This window comes from Cotesia typhae, unplaced genomic scaffold, assembly GCF_013202065.1.
Source record: "Cotesia typhae breed Kobodo isofemale line unplaced genomic scaffold, CoteBio_Ctyphae contig_26, whole genome shotgun sequence".
Taxonomy (NCBI): domain Eukaryota; kingdom Metazoa; phylum Arthropoda; class Insecta; order Hymenoptera; family Braconidae; genus Cotesia; species Cotesia typhae.
In genome coordinates, this window is record NW_027423732.1 from 4,222,124 (window position 1) to 4,242,411 (window position 20,288).

Below are 20,288 nucleotides of genomic sequence, written 5' to 3' on the forward strand. Positions count from 1 at the left end.
AATTCCGTTTAAGCACTACCCGACCCCATATAAAAATAATCGAAGATACTGTCGATTCAGTCGGACACTTTATTCCCATCGCGGCTATCGAACGAATCCGGAAAAATCAACTGTCGGTAATCGATAACGCGACCAAAGATTCCCATCAGAACCCGCGGGGGGGGGGGCGTATCAAAATTAGACGAATCCTTTGAAAATCCATTAACCACTTCAACTTCCAAAAAAAAAAAAAAAAAAAAACAGGATAATTGATCCCTATAACATTTTCAAAGTAAACATGGCCGAACCGCAACCATTCCGGTTAGAAACCTCGTTGGCGGATGAGAAGATCGAACCGCATCACCTCTCTTTGGTTAAGGAGATGTTCGAGGCCCTTCCATATTTTAACGGAGAAGGAGCTAACGCGATCAGAGACTTCGAAGTCTTCGAAGGAATAGTTCGGAACTGGCTAACGGTCATACCATTAGATCATCAACAGCATTTCGCACATCGTCTCACTCAGAGAATTCACGGTAGAGCTCGCCGCATGATAGAACACACGGACCTCACCACCGTCGAAGACATCCTTCGTAAACTAGCTACGAAATTAAAGAAAGGAGATTCATATCTCCTTTGGCAGAAGAAGTTAGCCTCAGCGTCCCCAGAGGAAGGCGAGAACATCGAGGATTTTTATTATCGATTAAGAGACATCCTACAAGGCATCAGCGACACTGCTCCGGAGGCCGATCGAGAGGTCGTCCGAAGGACTTTCGAACTATCAGCCGCTCACTCCTTATACGAGCATCTCCCGGACTTCCTGAAATGTCTGTGTAAAATTCAAAAATCAAAAACTCTTGATGAAATATTTAAGGCAGTCGAATCTGAATCATATCGATTTCCCAAACGCCGACATCTAGCTTACGACGAACCATCTCGGGCTAGAATCTTACCACCAGGATCAGATCATTTTGGAAAATCAGGCCCAGGTCAGCACCGATCACAACCGTCAAGAGGACCCACATACGATGACCAAGGCAATTATCTCAACCGGGGCAGGGTTTTAGCTTACCAAGAAGCAAATCTAGCTCCCTGTGATGACTACTATTACTACGATACCTACCCGGATAACGCTTACGAGAGCCCACTAATTACATCGACACTAGCATATGCCCACGAGCACGGTGCGCAGGGTCACCCTCGACTAAATTATTCCTATCAGTCCGGAATTCCTACAGGATATACATCGAATCCAGCCTTCCTTCCTCAAGTCGGACATACGCCGAAAATGGTGCATTTCTAACAGGATCTAAACCCTGAAGAGGAAAAGCTACGTCATAAAACCGACCCGAATATCGTTTGTAATTGTCCATTTTGTCCTAAAGGAGAGTTTAGAGGACTTCAGTCGGTTCCTTTAAACGAACGGGGCGCCCGTCAACCAGAGGCAATGCCGGGTGCGCCCTTCCAGCCTCCTCGTGGTCCAATGCCTTATCCAATGAGACCCTACAACTCCCAATACCAACCACGTTCCCAAGGATACCGAACCTACCCACGGCCGATCCTTCAAAATACCAATCACTCCTACCCCTCTCACCAGATTCCAGCTACTCAAACAACTCCTCAGGAAATCTTGAATCCAAACCTACAGTTGAATACGACCCTTCCTCCGCAAAATCTTTCCTCCCTTCCTCAAAATTCAACTCCGCCTCGAATTCAAGCTCAGGCGATACCAGCGAAAGATCTGTAAATCCAACACCCCATGCTACTTGTCTGGCCACGGGAAAGGGCACCATTATCAAAATAGTCAATCAAGAACTTAAAAATGGAAGAACGATGGCCCTTCTAGACACAGACTCAGATTATAACCTCATCTGTATACCGGCACTTCTCGACACTGCGCTCTGTCATAAAGTAAATAATGGAAGCATAGGAGGTATAGGTCAAAGCAGCATGCCAATCAAAGGAAAAATCACATTACAAACATTAGGAACCGAAATAACATTCCACATCGTACCAAATCCCCTAGGAGGTTACAATGCCATCTTAGGTAACGAATTCTTTAAAAAGGAGCAAGCTAACATCTCATTTTACTGGAACACACTTGTGCTCCGTAAACGGCCTATAAAACCTATACCTATTATCATGCCTAGGGAATATCCAGAAAAACGAGTACTGGCATTAGGAATAGGCCCAAAGGTCTACCTATCCTGCAACTCACTCCTTGGCGATTATCAACGGTTTTTAATCGATACAGGGGGGGACGCTTCACTGATCAATTTATCAGCCCTTAAACCTACCACACCTATAAACGCAGAAAATTCGATACAATTGAGAGGACTCAATGGTTGGCCTTTAAAAACCAAAGGCACAGTCGATCTCAAGGTTTTAGGTTTAACAGTCATATTTCAAGTGTGTGAAGAGGATTTACCTTTCCCTGGAATCGGTATTTTAGGAAACAATTTTCTAAAACGAGAAAAAGCTGAAATATCTTACCATCAGCAATCTCTGAGTCTCATATCTCATCCGTCGAAAACAATTCATTTCAGTCTCGAAATTCAGCAATCCTCGAGGTACACCATACCTCCTCGAATGAAGATGACAATCTCGATCCCGATCGGAAACCCGGAAATAACCGAAGGATACCTGCCAAGAATACCTCTGCCTCAGGGAGTACTTTTATGCGAAGCACTTGTGACAGTCGAAGACAAATTCGCTATGTGCATGGTAACCAACGTCACCAACGAGGCCCAAGAATTAGACATCCCACCTCAGACGCTCGAGGAATTCGAATTCGACAATTCAGACTCAGAGGGGGACGAATCCAACGGACCCGAATCCTGCAAGTCCTCAAAAATAACAGATCCAAAATCCAGAATCGCCTACATCATGGATAAAGTAAAACTGAATCACCTATCAGAACAGGAAAAAGAAACAGTTAAAAATCTAATTCGTAATAATCACGATATTTTTCATATTCCTGGAGATAAATTAGGATGTTCCAAAAATTTTTCTTGTAGAATCGAAACGACTTCAGATATGCCTATCAGAATTAAACAATACCGATCTCCTCCCGAACAGCGAGAAGAAATAGCTAAGCAAATCGCGAACCTCGAAAAACAAGGGATAATAAGACGATCCAATTCTCCCTACAATTCACCGCTTTGGATAGTCCCGAAGAAATCCGCTGATCCTCATGTAAAGAAATGGAGACTGGTCATTGATTATAGACAACTGAATAAAATCAGCAGGGGGGATGCATATCCACTTCCGCTTATTATAGACATCTTAGACCAATTGTCAGGAGCCAAAATCTTCAGTGTATTCGATCTGGCCAGCGGATTCCACCAAATACCGATGGACCCAAGAGACGCTCATAAAAATGCATTCTCCACACCAGACGGGCATTAGGAATACTGCTGTATGCCTTTTGGTTTCGAAAATGCTCCAGCTCAATTCCAAAGGATGATGGATTCAACATTCAGTGGACTTAAAGGAGTAGAACTGTTCGTTTATATTGATGATCTCGTCAGCTACGCGAAAACGCTCCCCGAACACGAAGCAAGGGTACAGAGACTATTCAATCGTTTAAGAGAAGCCGGATTAACCCTCCAACCAGAAAAATGTAAATTTTTCTGCCCCGAAGTAGAATATTTAGGGCATATAATAACAAAAGAAGGAATAAAACCGGATCCTAAAAAGATAGACTCCCTTAAAAATGCCTCAATTCCTCGTAATCATACTGAAGCTCGCAAATTTATGGGTTTAGCTAATTATTATCGCCGTTTCATCCAGAACTTTGCCGAAAGGGCGAAACCCATTACGGATCTAACACGTAAGACTAAACCATTCGTCTGGACGACAGAATCACAAAAAGCTTTTGACGATATTAAAAATGCCCTTTGTGAGGACTCCTTTTTACAATACCCAGACTTTAATCAACAATTCATCCTGGCGACCAGCGCTTCAGATACCGGGATTTCGGGAATTCTGAGCCAAAAGACCCCTTCTTCACAGGAATCTACCGCGTCAAGCCTAGAATCCGAGGAAAAGATCGTCGCCTGCGTCTCCCGTGTCTTCCACGATACCGAAACTCGTTATACTGAAATGGAAAAACAAAGTCTAGCCGTCGTTTATGCCATACAGCAATTTAGGGCATACCTTTACGGAAAAAGATTCATCCTTATTACCAGCAGCCCGTGCGTAGCCTGGTTAATGGACAGCATAACAGTCACCGAAAGGATGGCAAAATGGAGGTCAAAAATTAACGAATACAAATTCAACGTTATTGTTCGACACAAAATCATGGAACAATATGCCGAGGGACTCTCCTATAATCCCAAAGGTCGTTCATTTCCAGAACATGAAACGGAAGCCGATCCTCTCGCGCTTCCCGTCTCGGTTAATGAGAACAAAAGACTAACATCTAAAATAACCGATGACCAAGCCATCAATGCTGTGAGGAGACCAGGACGCCCACCTGGAACTAAAAACAAACCAAGAATTAAAAGCGCACCTGAAATTCGGGATACCATAGCTTCTAGATTACGAGTGCGTGCACAGGGAACGACGCGAGTACCCCCGAAACAGAACTATAAGGAATTGGAGTCCAGCCACGTCGAAGATGATGTTGATAAAACCCAAGAGGGGGACGACGAGGTCTTTAAAATCCATCCGATCGTCGAAGAATCGGCGCTAGACAAGGGACAAGAGGGGGACGACAAATCAGAAAAAGATCAAGAAACACTTGCCGCTCCAAAGCTCCGTAGGAAAACTCACGAACTCGTTAAAATGTTCGACGAAATGTTAAAAAAACGACCTATTTCCCAATCCAGCTATCGAACAAAAGCTCTCGAAAATCTTGAGCGTGAGGAACTGATTAGTCAGTATACCCCTCGCGAACGAGCGGGCCTAAAGGTAACAAGTTCAAGCATCGCAAAACAAATCCGCGAATCCCTGAGTGAACTTCCTTCACTTCAAACTGAATCCGATGACACCATCGAAGAATTTTTGAGAGATAATAAAGATATCTCGGAGCACGTAACCAGCAGCGAGATCAGCCCTGAAGAAGATGAAGTACCTACAATAGTCGATCCAGGATCCCCGGATTTAAACCAGCCTCCTACGAACGCTGAAGCTAGTGCCACTTCAACTTCTCCGAATGAAAAACAAGGCTCCAAAATTACTGACTACTTCAGGAGCATGAGAGGATCTCTCACTCCCTTATATGCTCGAATTTTAGTTCCAGATAATCTATCAGCCATGGGAATACGGTATGACCACGAAGCACGAGACATCATCGATACTCTAGACAAACCCCGGCCCTCAACTAGCCAGACACTCGACTTCGAAAATTTCCCAGTCGGAAGCTCGACGCGAAGAGAAACAGCTCCACATACGGCTGAACAACGATCAATTTCTCCGCGAAGCCTAAAAGAAGGCTATAAAAATTCTGAATCTCAAAGGGCATCGGAATCTATAATACTCGATAAGGAATCAAAATCATCAGAAGGCTCAAGCAAAAGATCCGAGGTAACCAAAAATCCTTCTCCGCCAATAAATAACGGCGAACAAAGCTCGAGAAGAATTTAACGAACCTTTCCTCCAATTTCAATACGGGATCCCCCTACCTATGAGCAAATAGAGGACATGATGCGAGAAAAGTACTACCGAACAGATATTCTCTCCTCATCAAGTTCAGAAAAACCTCCAGCGAGTCAAGAAATTAACGTAAAGTTCGAAGTCAGTCGCGACGGCCTTACCTATGTGCGAGATCATCTGGTACACTTCTTGGCTGCCGATTGTGAAATAGTCAAACCCGTATCTCGGCTGCTCCGAGTCCTTGAGTTTATTAACGGCCCCGACCTAATAGCTGCCCATCCTAAAAAAGGGAAGGTTCTAATTACTCGGATAGGAAGATGTAAAATTTTTACAGTCATCGTAAAAGATCATCATTTCGAAAAAACGACACCAATCGATCTAATTGAAGGGCTACGTAACCTCCGCGCAACGATGTACGATTATCAAATTCATTCCTTTCACTGCGCAAAGCAGGGGGACGAATTCGATGATTTGGATATCAGAAAATATTTAAGCCAAGAACTGAGAGACTGTCCTGCAGTCATAACATTGTGCGAAGGAAACGTCGAGGTCCCTGAAGAACCTAAAAGGACCGACATCATCGAAGAAAATCACAGCAGCCTTGTGGGTGGGCATAAAGGTGTTGTAAAAACTTACTGGCGAATCAGAGAAAGATTCTATTGGCCTGGAATGAAACAACAGATTTATCAATTTATCCAGCGATGCGAAGTCTGCCAGAGGAACAAACTAACACGAATAAAAACCAGGCAACCCATGAACATCACAGATACTCCTCTAGAACCGTTCGAAAAGATAAGCATTGATACTGTAGGGCCATTATCAATGACCCCTGATGGAAACGTGCATATCCTCACTATCCAGGACAATTTTTCCAAGGCAGCAGCAGCAGTACCAATTCCTGACATTCGGGCAGCAACAGTGGCAGACGCCCTCTTAAATCATTACATTCCATTCTATGGGTGCCCTCGGATAATACTTTCAGATAAGGGCACCTCATTCACCAGTAAGCTTATTCAACAACTAGTCAAAACCTTAAAAATCCAAAGATTGACCACCTCCTCCTATTATCCCCAGGGAAATGCAACCCTTGAGCGCTCCCATCAACCTTTAGATGACTACCTGAGAGCCTACGTAGATAAATTCCAAGACTGGGACAGATTCGTACCTCTCGCGATGCTAAATTATAATACCACCGTGCATACCGCGACTAAATTCACACCATACGAACTTTTATTCGGGCGAAAAGCGAAAACACCGACGCAGTACCCAAGCTTTGATAAAATCGAAACCTATAGTGACTACGTAGCTGACCTAATTAGCCGGTTATCGGAAATCCAACGAATAGCCGCGGAAAACTTGATAAAAGCCAAACATGATTCTAAAGAAAGATTTGATAAACATATCCATCCGGTAAATTTTCACGTAGGAGACACGGTATGGGCCCTAAAAGAGCCCCGTATAAATAAATTAGACCATTACTATACCGGTCCTTACAAAATCGTCGAAATTAATGACTTCGGAAACCTTATTATAGAAAAAGACAACGGAAAGAGGAAAACCTTAAATCCGAACAAAGCCAAGCTTTCTAGTATCGAACAAATCTAAAATCAAATCTAAAGAACTCTGTTAAAGGCTTTACCGATATGAAGACGCTCTTGATCCTTCTCATTCTTGGGAGTGGATGCATGGGGGAAGACAATCCAGGAGAGGGAAATCAACAACCCAAGGGTAAAGTCACCATAAAAACCCTACCTTCAAACCCTGGACTACTACTCGACCCATTCAAAAGGATCCACCTGGTCGAAGAAGAATGGAAGATCGTTAGCTCCATCAACATCCGGATGCTAATCGAAATAGAACCGTACAACAATCACCAGTACGAAACCACAATAAATCACTGCGAAAGATATTTTATGAAACAAGATTGCTACCTATACCTCAGGATACAAGTATTCAGAGAAACCTATGGCGAAGTACAAGATGCAATCCACCGATTAAGCCAATTACTCGAAGAAACACAAGAAAAAACCGAGGAGTCTCGCATCCGAACCCGAAGGGGACCTTAGTTTGATAATGAGCATATCAACGAAGAATTAAACAAGCTCTACCAGGAAAATCGAGAATTGGTACAACTGACGCAAAACAACACACATATCATTCGCAGTGAGATCAATCAAATCCTTCGACACGAGAATAACATATCCAAGAGAATCGAGACACTGAGCCAGGAAGCCGATAAGATGCAGCACTCTATGACCATGGAGCTCAGGAACATCAGGCGTATTCACATGTTCTGCCTAATAGGAAACGAAGCAGTTCAAGTACTCACTCATCAGCTAAGAGCCCTAAATGACGCCGAAAGAGCAATTGAAGAAGCGCAATTAGGCAGAGCATCATACATGAGCATCTCCGCTAAACAGCTTCATCAAGCCACACTCGACATGATGGCAAAACATCCGCATCTTAACCCGCCTCAGCCTCTCGACCGTATGGACATCCCTGCTTTAGTACGGGTATGCAGAATAGAAACAGGCAGAGCAAACGGTCACTTCTTAATAATCATCACTGTACCCTTGCTCAGTAAAATGCCTTGGCTTAGCTACGAACTAAAGCCTTTACCGAAACCGGAGTTCCTGGGAGACAAACTATCAACGCTCACGATCTTACCGTCAAGTAAATATTTATTTACTGATCTGGACCACAAAAATTACTTCCTCAATGGCGTCGAATTTATAAAAAATTGCAAGCCTATCCAACAGGACCTAGTTTGCCCACCAGACACTCCAATTAAATCAACGACCGAAAATCCACAACTAGACTGCGAGATGAAAATGCTGATGGATCCGAAAGAAATCATACTTCGAAGCTGCAACGTACGAATTATACCCAAATGTGTATTGACGTGGAGCAAGATCAACGCAAAGAACACATGGGCATACTCCACATGCAAAACTGAAAAACTAGTGTGGTCATGCAAAAACCAACCTATGCAAACCACAACCATTAATGGTACCGGCGTCATTCAACTGGAACCTGGCTGTAGGGTAAAATGTAACGAATTTTCATTCCATGGTCTTAGCCAAGACATCACGGAAATCGAATACATAATTCCCCAGATTAACCTGACCCTGGAAACCTTAAATTCAAGTCTAGCAGTCCAGACTCCAAATCTGCTACTAAAGGACAGCAAAGATGCAACAGCAATCACAGATGAATTCGCGCCTTGGGGTCAAGGATTGTCCGAAAACGAAGCGAAGATGTCCCTAATTGCACTAGACCACCAAGAAGACAACTTACACAGGAAATTAGCAGTTGGTTCAGCAATCAGCATTCTAGGAATAATCCTCACCGTCGGCGCAGTTTGCTGCTGGAGAATTTTCCCTGGCTACCTACTGGCATGGAGGAAGACCTGGAAAAAAGAAAAGGAACCAGTAAAAGGCCCTACTACAGAAGTAAATGAAATTATATATACCATCAAGACGCCAGCACCAGAGAAAAGACAGCCACTAGTCAGCCCATCACCCACAACTCAAGCGAGCACTTCAACTTCATCCAAGGACATCTCTACGGACACCGAAGAATTTTCGACGTCAGGAGTAAAACCTTTCCAACTCAGCAAATTCCAGTCTCCGTGAAGAACAGCAGCAGCTCACAATAAATATCGTGGATAAGTCAATAATATATTAGTTACTATAAGGAAGAGCAGGTGATTTGTCTTTGGCAAAAGGTATATTAATAAATAAAAAAAAAAAAAAAAAAAACCCAAAGACCAGTCACCCGCTAATATAAAAATTAAAGTCATTTAAGACGCGAAATAGAAAAAAAAAAGAGGAAAATTCGGATTTTGAGATTTCTGTACAAGCATTAATTAATACAAATTTTACCTACTTACGTAAATCGCCAAACACTAGAAATAATCCTTTTTCAAATTTTTTTTATATACAATTAGATCCCGATTTCTTTTTCTAATTATCGAAAAGGTCGTCACCTTCAGAAACGTCACCACTGAAAACAGATCTTGACAATCGCTGAATACCCAGCCATTATACAGAAACAGCAACAAACCCTCGATATATAATGGTCACCTATGGGAAAGAGAGAACAGTAAGTTGATGCTAATAACTTTCAAAGAATAAAATCAACTATAAATAATTACCTTTTATCACCATACTTACCTGGCAATCTAATAGGTAATTAGATCACAGAGGATTCAGAACTTTATTTTTACATAAAGATTTCTCCGAAAACTACTGTGTATCAGGAATGAAATAATTTCACAAAAAAAAAAAAAAAAAAAAAAAAACGCTCTGAAGCTGTTGCACTTCTTACACCGTTCCAACAATAATCCCAGAATCACAGCGAAAAAGATCAGCTTTTCCCACAAAACCGCTAAACCACAAAAGTAAGATTTTTAATTTTTTTTTCCTCTTAAACAAGCTAATAAAAGCGATGTACAGATATCTCGAAGGCGAAATAACAAAAAATTTTTTTTATTTTTAATCGCAGCTACGTCGATACCAAGAGCGAAAATTTTGAGCATTTCCGCTCTTGAGGGGACGAGATAGAGCAGCACTTAAATCAAAATTTTTCTAATTAAACTGAATTTTTATAATTTTTTTTTATCAGCGTAAATCCTATCACTCGCACTGTATACTATAAGATAAATATTTTTCTTGAAAAATGCCACACCTCAAATGAATGAGAGAGTAAAATTTCGCTTACACGGCAAAAATTACATACATCGCACAAATACAAAAAAAAAAAATAAACTCGAAAATTTAATTACTAGTAGAACAAGTTGCTTTAAAAATTTTTTTTTAACAATTATAGGGAAACTTCTATATGATTCAGCTCTCATTAAATAAAAAAAAAACTTATTTACTATTATGCATTCGATTTAATCTAAAATTAATGTTAATAATCATAACTAATTCTAAAACGTCGTTTACCGAGAGATCGACAGAGAAACAGGGCATTGCGAGCCATCTAGTAACGCTCGACAGTAACCTAATTAACACGGGATCTACTGCACATTGATCAATGAACGGACTAATTACCATATCCGTACTGGGTCGATAATTAGGCAAGTTGTAGCATGTATTGTCCCCTAAGCCGACTACTAGCCTCCCGCGCTACTCCCACGCGCATGCTCGGAGTAAGACCAGTTTACGGTAGATTCACTAACATCTACACAATAAATAATAATAATTAATAATTCGCAAATGAATAATTAAATGAGAGTCATAATAATTAATTAACTAATAATGAATAATAACAAAAAAAAAGGGGAGGGATTGGAAACTTTTTTTCTTTTAAACAAAAAAAAAACATGCGCAAAAATGCCTAATTACCGACCGTCACTGTAATCAATCTCATACCAACTCCCTATGACCAATGCACTACTCTCTGTCCATCTCCACTATATGAACACCATATGTTAACGTAATTTATATTAAGTAGCTATATCTTTTATTACAAAAAATTATATATTCATGATGTAAGTGGTTATCGCTTATAGGTGAGGTAGACATAAGGAAAGCAAGAGGGCATTCTTACCCTCTCGCTTTCCGGGGGAATGTTATGTCCGCCCGAAAATTTTTCTTTTTATTTAAAATTCCCCCTTTAGTTAGAAGACCCACCTATGCGCGAAAACCACCTTAAAATTAATATCGGTGCGACTGCCGACTGACCGATGGGGATTTCTGCAAGCTAAGCAGCGGGAACTTTTAAAAGAGGCGGCAACCACCGCCCAACGTCTTTTAACTAATTCAATTCAAGTATCTTTGTTAACTGGCCCACGTTCGTAGAGGCTTTTGGTTTAATTTGCACGGCACTTAGATCAAGCGGGTCCCCGTTAATACGGCGAACGTGATAAAACTAAATTCAGGTCTTTTAATTAATTTCCACTGCACTTAGTTAAAGCGGGCCGCCGTCTGTAAGGGCTTTTGTTCAAATTTGCGCCGCACTTAGTTCAAGCGGGTCTCGGTCATCCGGCAGACGTAAAATAGATAAATTCGTTAATATAAGGGATTAACCGTTTAATTTGCTCCGCATTTACATCGGTTCGAATCCATTAAGTTTAATTATTATTCGGTCAGTTACGCGCTTTTTCCTGCGGGAAACTGGAAAGACGTTAACCGAAAATTAAAGCGTAAAATTTAAATAATTAGTTCATAAGTGCTAAATAAAATTATCGTGAAAGTGTAACATCCCGGTTGCTGCTGTTCTAATAAAAACAAACTACACGAATCTCGAGTCGTTCTTTACTGAGAAAGCAGCCCTTAATCATCCATTCCTGGCCCTCAAATTCAACATCCAGACTCGAGAGCGCTTCCAGCTGCCCTTCGAGGCCCGGATCAGTAAGGACCAAGCCATCTAAAGGTAAGTGAAAATTAATCTATTAAATCTAAGAAAATCAAATCTCTACAAAAATTCTCAGTCTCTTCAAAAGGCGTGGTATTTCGTCTCTCGAAAGCTCCCACAACAAATAATTTAACAACGAGAATAAAAACCCCTCGATGTGTATTCGTAAAAGTTAGTCCGATCCTCCACCGTAACTTCGCTACCGCATTTTTAACGCCTACGGACATAACACATATAACCACCCCAAAAACAAAATAAAAACGCATAATCGTGACTGTCCAAATAAACCACACGATCGACGGATTTTGTTTGACAATAGACAAGAAGGGTAGAGAGAGAGAGAGAGAGAGAGAGAGAGAGAGAGAGAGAAAGAGATTGATTATTGATTGATTAATGATTTATTCATGCCAAGGCACAAGCCAGATGGCAATATTAAATACAAAATATTTACATAAAATATAAAATATAGTAAAGTATGTATATGGGGTATTCCATGCCAAATCGACCACTTTTGACCCCGACCCTTTTCGATTTGGCCGAAAGTTTTCCATCCTTTTCTACCCTATAAAAAACGGTTCTCAGAATTTTTTTGAATTTTTTTACCTAACTCCAAAAAAGTTATGAATTTTTCAAAAAAATGGCTTTTTTATTTTCAAATAGCCATAACTTTTTCAAAACGAAACATTTAGGTACCTTTTTTTTTTTTAAATTTTTGTTTTTAGATGTACTTTCCGATAAAAAATATTAAAAAATTTTTGTAAGTCAATACATATGGAATTTTTCAGTTTTTTGACAAAGATCAATGATTTTTCGAAGTTCGACATTTTTTTTTTTTAATTTTTTTTTTCTAAAATAAACTTTAATCAATTCCACAGTTATCCCTGTAGAACCCAGATTGGGCCGATTTCTCTGTCTATTTTTTTTATTCAATTGAAAAAATATTGTTAAATTTTCAAAAATGGAAAAAATATTTTTTTTCATAAATTTTATTTATATAATGAGATAAATACAATTCAACGATTTCACGGCATTGTATTCACAATTTAGAGGCTTCATCGATGACTGTATTTAGTAAGATTCAAATTTTAATATATCAGTTAGATCGATAAACTAGGGATAACAATTATCGACTTACCTATAGCCAGTAAACTAGATGCTATAAGCTAGTATGTTTTGATTAAAAGTGCGGCTTTTTCATTTTGCGATCTAAAACATAACCTATAAATCTTTTGTGCAATCTAGTGTTTTATAAAAGATTGTCATTACATTTGTTGTATAAATAAATAATTTCTCTAGTTTATAAGCGCTTTTTTAATTTGTCTTTATGGCGTCAAAAAAGGTATTTGATCGGTGTTGTAATCCTTTTGAGTTGGAATCTCATTTAAAAAAAATTGGTTTACGTCCGGCGACTGATATTATGAAAGTAACGTAAGGATTAGATGATAATTATTTATTATGCAGTTCATGTCGAAAAAACGCTTCAGAGTTAGTGAAACAACAAACAAATGCTCGTAATGATCCTAGTGCTGATGTAAGTGATCGTGAAGACAACTATAGTGACAATAATGACAACAATGTTCAGGCTGATAATGATAGTAATACAACTGCCATGGATCTCCCATTATCCTTATCATTCCGTAAGGTTTTTTAATTATTTATACGTTACTTGAATACATTTCTAGTAGCTATATGTTTCACTATTATTTTTTAAGGTTCCATGTCATTTGATAGCGAACCCAAAGCATCACAATCAAGCTCAGGATCCCAAGTTAGCGCTGCAACTCAATTACCCGTAATAAACCATGCATTAGACTTGTTAAATCAATCACCGATTCCATCGAAGAAATTGAATGATAATCAATTTTTGAACAATAAAATAAATCGGGTATCCGACAGCTTGAAAAAGTTTTGCTTTCTTCTTCAGATGAAGAATCGATTGATGACGATGGTGAAAATTTTCGCTCTCTAATTAAAATGTTGTATGATAAATTCAACGATAAAGAAACTGATAAGTCTTTGAAAATACAAATTTTAACATTATTACCTGTAAAATGGAGTGAGAGACGTATTTGTGAAACTATGAATACATCAAGACATTTGTCAAGAGTAGCAAAAATTTGGTTGAAGAAACGGGTTTACTTTCTACACCTGAATCGAAATTAGGTATGGGTAGCGTAAAATCGATGTTTTAAATACACTTGAAAACTAAATTACTCAACATTTTTGTATAGAGAGGACAATTACTGATCAGGTAAAATTAAAAGTTGAAAATTTTTACAACGATGATGAGTATAGTGCTCAAATGCCCGGTATGAAAGACTTTGTATCAATTCGAAGTGATGATGGTAATCGGATACACGTCCAAAAAGACTTATCCTGTCTAACTTAAAAGAATTATACCAATGTTTCTGTGAAATAAATCCTACTGAGAGAATTGGATTTTCAAAATTCGCTTCTTTGCGACCAAAACATTGTGTGTTAGCAGGGGCAAGTGGAACACACACCATCTGCGTGTGTACGATTCATCAAAACGTGAAGTTAATGATGCTTGGTAATTATCAAATTAATTAATAATTATAAATGCGTGAATTTTAAGTTTACTAAATTACTGTTATTTTAGGTGCAAATATTTATTCTTTGACAAGGAACACAGAAAAGCCCATTAAACACTACAGCGATTACTTGAGCATGATTATATGTGAAAATCCATCTTTCAGTGTTATTTAGGTGGATGTAAAAACTGTCCTGGGGTCGATGAGTTGAGTAAAATTTTACTAAAATGTTTTGAGGACCGGGAAATCGAGAATATTACATATAAATATTGGATATCAAAACCGAGAAGTAGTTTAGAAACTATTATTAAGCCTACAGAAGAATTTGTGGAAAAATTTTGTAGTGAGTTAGAAATTCTTCTATCTCATTCGTTCATTGCTAAGGAGCAAGCCCAATTCTTGAAGACATTGAAAGAAACATTGAAACCAAACGAATACGTTATTATTTGTGATTTTGCAGAAAATTATGCCTTCGTAGTACAAAATGCGGCAGCTGGTTTTCACTGGAATAATAATCAGGCAACAGTTTTTCCAGTCGTTATTTATTATACAGTAAATAACAAACTTGAACACAAAAGTTTAGTAATTATCTCAGATTCTAACAAACATGATGCCGTTGCTGTTCATGTTTTCATCGAAATAATAACTGATTACGTGAAAAGTCTTCCTGAACGTTGTAACAAGATTTATTATTTTTCTAATGGAGCTCCTCAACAATTTAAAAACTTTAAAAACTTTGTAAATTTATATTACCACGAAGATGATTTTGATATTCCTGCTGAATGGCATTTTTTTGCGACTGCCCATGGGAAAGGTCCGTGTGGTGGAATCGGTGGTATTCTCAAACGACTTGCAGCGAGAGCAAGTCTTCAACTCGCGGTAGACAAACAAATAACGACACCAGAAGAACTTTTGAATGGGCTTCTGCACCGGATAACTTGCCGAATATTATAGTGAAGTTTTCCCCAGAAGAAGATTATGACACAGCAGTAAATGATTTAAATGATCGATTTTTTAAAACGAAACCGATTACAGGAACTCAACAACTACATTGTATAATTCCGGACAAAAATGGTTGTTTACTAGTTAAAAACTTTTCGAATTCGAATGAACACAGAATTTGTAAAATATTTAAACGACAGAGAGAAAAGTAATTAATTTTAGCTGCATCAATTATTGATCTTACAAATTACAGTCATCGATGAAGCCTCTAAATTGTGAATGTAATGCCGTAAAATCGTTGAATTGTATTTATCTCATTATATAAATAAAATTTATGAAAAAAAATTTTTTTTCCATTTTTGAAAATTTAACAATATTTTTTCAATTGAATAAAAAAAATAGATAGAGAAATCGGCCCAATCTGGGTTCTACAGGGATAACTGTGGAATTGATTAAAGTTAATTTTAGAAAAAAAAAATTAAAAAAAAAAAATGTCGAACTTCGAAAAATCATTGATCTTTGTCAAAAAACTGAAAAATTCCATATGTATTGACTTACAAAAATTTTTTAATATTTTTTATCGGAAAGTACATCTAAAAACAAAAATTTAAAAAAAAAAAAGGTACCTAAATGTTTCGTTTTGAAAAAGTTATGGCTATTTGAAAATAAAAAAGCCATTTTTTTGAAAAATTCATAACTTTTTTGGAGTTAGGTAAAAAAATTCAAAAAAATTCTGAGAACCGTTTTTTATAGGGTAGAAAAGGATGGAAAACTTTCGGCCAAATCGAAAAGGGTCGGGGTCAAAAGTGGTCGATTTGGCATGGAATACCCCATATGTAAGTACAAAAACTTAATCTAATCTAATTAGAAATATATCAAAATAAAAATAATATAATAGATAAAAATAAAAATAATGTAATAGATTCAACAATAATTTTATATTAAAGCTTTAACAACTCAATTTTTAAAGTCTTATTAAAGTTTTTGATTGCCAGTTTTTGACTTCTAACTTAATTATCTAAATTTAGCAAATAATCAAACAATTTATTTTTAAACACTTCACTACTACTCGAGTTTACAATATCTTCAGATAGATCTTCCCATTAGCGGATAAGGGTTACCACTAACTAAAGTTAAAAACTGAGTTAAGTGACCAATAACACTATTTATGTTTAAACTGAGTATATTTAATGGTGGAGCTAAGTTATTAGGAGAATTATTTGTTGAATTATCTAAGCGTTAATCAAGTTTCATAAGATCAGATTCACAATTTATAACTAGTCTTTCAGAGTTCTCATCTTTCTTTGCAAAGATTTGCCCATTTCTCGCCCAAACAAACTTGTATTTAGCAGTTTTAGCCTTCTCCTTAGTTTTGAGTAAAAGTCGATGGGTTTCTGGCAGAAAAATTCATTAACATAAATAGATCCCTTGAATGCATCATCGACTTGCGTAGGAAAAACCTTCTTTACCGGAAGATTGCCAGACTGACGCTTCTTATTGACAACAAAGTTACGAGCTTGGATCGACATCATTGAAATTATAAAAGAGTGAGAGGCAGGCCTAGTATGATCTCGCACTTGCTTGTTTTTATTCTCAAATTTACGAGCATTTAAGATACAGCCAGTTAGATTTGGCAAACTCAAATTCGTTAGGACGGCTGTACAGATATCATCTGGTGTTTGGTTATTCGCTACCGAATCGGGAATACCCGATATGACTAATTCGGCAGAGCTCTCTGGTACCTGAGAGGAAGAAGATGCAACAGGAGTTGAATTTCCAAGGAGTAACAATTTCTCAGTTACCGCAGCCATTTCATTTTTTGTTTGATCTCTAAGATTTTCAAGATCTGAACTGAGCTTGATGATTGATGCAGCGTTTGCCTTAATATTGGCAGTTAGCCTTTCCTGATTCGCAGCAATAGAGTCTTGGGACTGTTGAACTTCTAGTAACTTAGCATCTAGGTTTTCAAATCTTGCATTCGTTGAGACTTCCAGACTACAGAATCTCTCCATCATTGCTGTTAATTTTTGATCGAGAGACTTATCTGCCCAACCTACTGGTAACTGCGCCATTTTTGGAGATACAACAGGTGATACGAATGCTGAGTCAGAAGTAGGTGATAGTGGTGAGATTGGTGTCGTTGGAGACTTCAGAGATGAGACCGATAATCAACCTGCAGACACACGCTCAGATGTAGAAGATCTCGCGGATTTGAAACTTGAAACTGAAGAGGTGTTGAAGCTGGTAGATTTTAGTGAAGCAAGTCTCGTTTTTGCATCTAAATTTCCCAGGAGATAGTTGAATTGTTTTCTGCAACAATCAGTGAGCGGCCTGTTTTTTACAAAATCACGTGCACAACCAGGATGAAAATGTTGTTGACAAGTGTTACAAATAACAGATGATTTGACAGGTCTCTTGCATCTAACACATGTGTCAGACACTAATGGCATAACCAGAAGATTTGAATTAAAATTTCTGTAAGGTGATCAGACAATTTAGTGCGAGGTTTCAAATTACCAATCAGAACCAAGATAAATAACCAGTTATTTTAGTGTCACATAAACCTTCTCGATATACATAAGGTAAAGTAAAAGGTAAATGTCCAAGTAAATAACCAGTGATAAGTATTGTCACTTAAACTATCTTGTGGTACACACTGTAGATCTTATAAGTTGTTGAGTAGTAGCGATTTGATGCCCAGAAACAAGTTGATAACAATTTACCGACGGAGTAGATATCAAATTGATGATATCTTTCAAATCTGGTAAACTTCAAGTGTAAGTTGACATCAACTGACGCTAATTTGGCTAACAGCCCACTGCACACAATAACCACTGTCGACTTAACCTCTTCAATGATGAGAAATAAATATTTAATTATTTTGCAATCCACAACGAACAAATAAGTAAAATTTATATGTTAATCTGCAGATTGCAATTTGTTGCTTGCAATATTTCTGAAACCAAAAATGCCCGGGGGCAATTTTAAGCAGAAAAATGTTCTAAAGATAGAGTGAAAAATTTAGCGCGTTTATGTACTTACAAGAGATTGATTGATTGATTGATAGTTTATTAATGCCAAGGCACAAGCCAAATGGCAATTTTAAATACAATATGAATTACAAATACAATAATAATAGAAAAATTATATAAGTACATAAACTATAATAAAGATCTAATATAAAAATTTATATTTATTTTATCTGATTCAACTAACATACTCAATAAATTATTCAATTAATAACAGCTGATAAAAGAACAAATTTGGAGAATTTAACACTAAGAATCTAACAGTAATTATCAGAGAACTTATCACTTTACAATAACAAAATTAATAATCCAAATTCAACAAATGGTCAAAAATTTTATTTTTGAACACTTCAAGACTAGATGAGTTTACAATCTCTTTAGGCAGTTCTTCCCACAATCGTATTACACTCACTTGGAATGACCGCTCCATGAAGGTCGTAGCAAAATGCGGAAACGTGAAAAGAGAGTGTTTTTTGGCTGCTAACCTATCTGAACGTCTGACTTCGGTCTCCTCAACAAAAGCATCTCGTAGGTACTTGGGTTTACCAACTTGAAGTAGCTTAAAGAAGTAACAACTCATGAAGTACATTCTACGATATTTCACAGTAAGCCATCCCAATTCTCGTTGATAAGGTGTTATATGCTCATCTTTTCTAAGATTAAAAATGAACCTAATTGAGCAATTTATTGCACGTTGAGAGAGAGAGAGAGAGAGAGAGAGAGAGAGAGATTTGATTTGATTTGATTGATGATTTATTCATGCCAAGGCACAAGCCAAATGGCAAAAAGAGAGAGAGAGAGAGAGAGAGAGAGAGAGAGAGAGAGAGAGAGAGAGAGAGAGAGAGAGAGAGAGAGAGAGAGAGAGAGAGAGAGAGAGAGAGAGAGAGAGAGAGAGAGAGAGAGAGAGAGAGAGAGAGAGAGAGAGAGAGAGAGAGAGAGAGAGAGAGAGAGAGAGAGAGAGAGAGAGAGAGAGAGAGAGAGAGAGAGAGAGAGAGAGAGAGAGAGAGAGAGAGAGAGAGAGAGAGAGAGAGAGAGAGAGAGAGAGAGAGAGAGAGAGAGAGAGAGAGAGAGAGAGAGAGAGAGAGAGAGAGAGAGAGAGAGAGAGAGAGAGAGAGAGAGAGAGAGAGAGAGAGAGAGAGAGAGAGAGAGAGAGAGAGAGAGAGAGAGAGAGAGAGAGAGAGAGAGAGAGAGAGAGAGAGAGAGTTTATTCATGCCAAGGCACAAGCCATAATTGTTTAGATAATAATTGATTAAAACAAATAATCTTAATGTCTTACAATAATAACCGAGAATTATTTTGATAATTAGTTTAATCTAAATAATGCTTAATGATCAAGTTGAAAATTATTAACATAAAATTAATGATGAGAATTAATCAATTATAACTGAATTTTCCTGTGAAATTTTCAACACGAAATAACTAATTTCTTGGACTTAATGTCCACGCTATTAATTTCCGGTAAATTTTAATTTATGTAATCCACGGACTTAACCCCAATTTAATTCTCACGTAATAAATATCTCGCAATGGAAATTATTTCAACTAGTATTTCTTAATATAGATTTTCAATAAAAATTTCCAGATAATTTTATAAATTATAAAAATTGACAAAAGTCGACTCACTCAAATTTTGATTCTAAAACATTCGCTAGTTTGGTTGTTATTGACCTTGGGTATTTGGAATTACTCTGATGTAGATATATCAAGGCTTGACCAAAATTCCACTAGAAAATGCTTATCGATTATTTTTCAAGTATAAAATTAATCACTCTTTCTTGAATTAATTGTTATAAAATTATAACGATTAATTAAACGAATTTTTCAGAT

The 20,288-nt window shown here is 37.8% G+C and overlaps 1 protein-coding gene across 2 annotated transcripts in view; it reads right to left on the minus strand.

Annotated features, from left to right (window-relative positions):
* LOC141525302 (uncharacterized) overlaps positions 1 to 20,288 on the minus strand; it is a 59,859-nt gene that overhangs the window by 29,654 nt on the left and 9,917 nt on the right. Inside the window, exon 2 of one of the 2 annotated variants that reach the window (XR_012478835.1) lies at positions 18,480 to 19,113. The exons of the other annotated variant lie outside the window; for it this stretch is intronic. The gene's annotated coding sequence lies outside the window, so the exon portion shown is untranslated. Of the gene's footprint in view, positions 1 to 18,479; positions 19,114 to 20,288 lie in introns of those variants that run through there. 2 annotated transcript variants of the gene reach the window in all.